This window comes from Eimeria mitis, genomic scaffold (assembly GCF_000499745.2).
Source record: "Eimeria mitis Houghton genomic scaffold, Emh_scaff1483, whole genome shotgun sequence".
NCBI lineage: Eukaryota > Apicomplexa > Conoidasida > Eucoccidiorida > Eimeriidae > Eimeria > Eimeria mitis.
In genome coordinates this window covers 1-1,462 of record NW_013569439.1, presented here as the reverse complement: position 1 = coordinate 1,462, position 1,462 = coordinate 1, and positions in this window count along the sequence as shown.

Here is a 1,462-nt window from a genome sequence, read left to right as displayed (position 1 = left end):
TTTACAGACAACAGGTCCCTGTAGGTTCCACCTAATAGACAACCTGCGTAAATGGCTAGCTAGCTACCCATATAGCTCTAGCTAGCCAGCTAACCAGCATATATATACTTCGCTACGGGTGTATCTCACTAGAGGGCCCCACAGGACTGTCTGCTAGCACTCATACACAAATACAGGGCCAGCGTGAGGCCGTCAGGGTACTCTTGGGGGGCCCCCATTCGGGGGGCCCCGTTCAGGGGCCCCCCTTCAGGGGCCCCCCTTCAGGGGCCCCCATTCAGGGGCCCCCATGCAGGGGCCCCCCTTCAGGGGCCCGCTGGTGGCCCTCTACTCCGTCGGTGCGGGTAGCGCAGGGTAGCTGTTGTAGTCAACGGTGTAGGTATTAGAAGGGTGATGCTGCTGCTGCTGCTGCTGCTGCTGTTGCTGCTGCTGCTGCTGTTGCTGGTGGGTGGGGGTCGCTATACGCGGGCAGGAGCACTGATGCAGCTGTCTAGACCCCATCATCAATGCAACGCCTAAACCCTAAACCCTAAACCCTAAACCCTAACCAGTATAACCACAGGGCACCAGCAGTTGATGGAGCAGAAATCAACAAACACACGCTGCTGCATGCGGCTGCATGCAAGTTGTTACAGCGCAGCAAGACACAGCGAGCCCCGCGGGCGTCGCTTGAGTAACGCAAGAGGATATGAGGCAGCAGCAGCTGCTGCTGCTGCTGTTGCCGCTGCTGCTGCTGTTGCCAAGTTACTACAGCTTAGGTATACTGTAGCGCCTCACAACAAATTCAATAATTTCTTTGGCTTTCAGTATCCTCTGTATTCCCTCTTTACCTTTTTGTAAAAATATATAAACAATAAACTGCTTCTTTTGTATATAAACATCCAGCATACTGAAAGTTTTTCTGTTTGTTTGTTCGTGTCAGTGAATATATTTTCAGCTGTATAGACAGCCGGTGGTGTATGAGTACTATACTATATTATTTTATTTTATATATTCTGCTATACTATATTATATATATATATATATATATATATATATATATATATAATTTATATTCTCTATATAAGAAGATACCGGGGCTTGGCGTTGCCTGGTATTGTAATACAGCGAAAAACTTAAGCCAAGTAGCAGGTGATATCTTCTTCTTTCTTTCTCTCTTTCTCTCTCTGTCTCTGTCTCTGTCTCTGTCTCTGTCTCTGGCTCTGGCTGCAGCGCAGCAGCACAGAGACCTCAAGCTAAAAAAGAGAGACAGAGAGAGACAGAGAGACAGAGAAAGAAAGAGAGAGAAGAGAAAAGAAAGAAACTGCGCTGAGGTCTTTTATAAACACTCGCTGCAACTTGTACAGCGAGGCAATCCCACTGCCAAAGTAATTTCAATAGCCAACACAAAACAACATATACATATATATATATATATATATATATATATATATACATATATATATATATATATACATATATATAT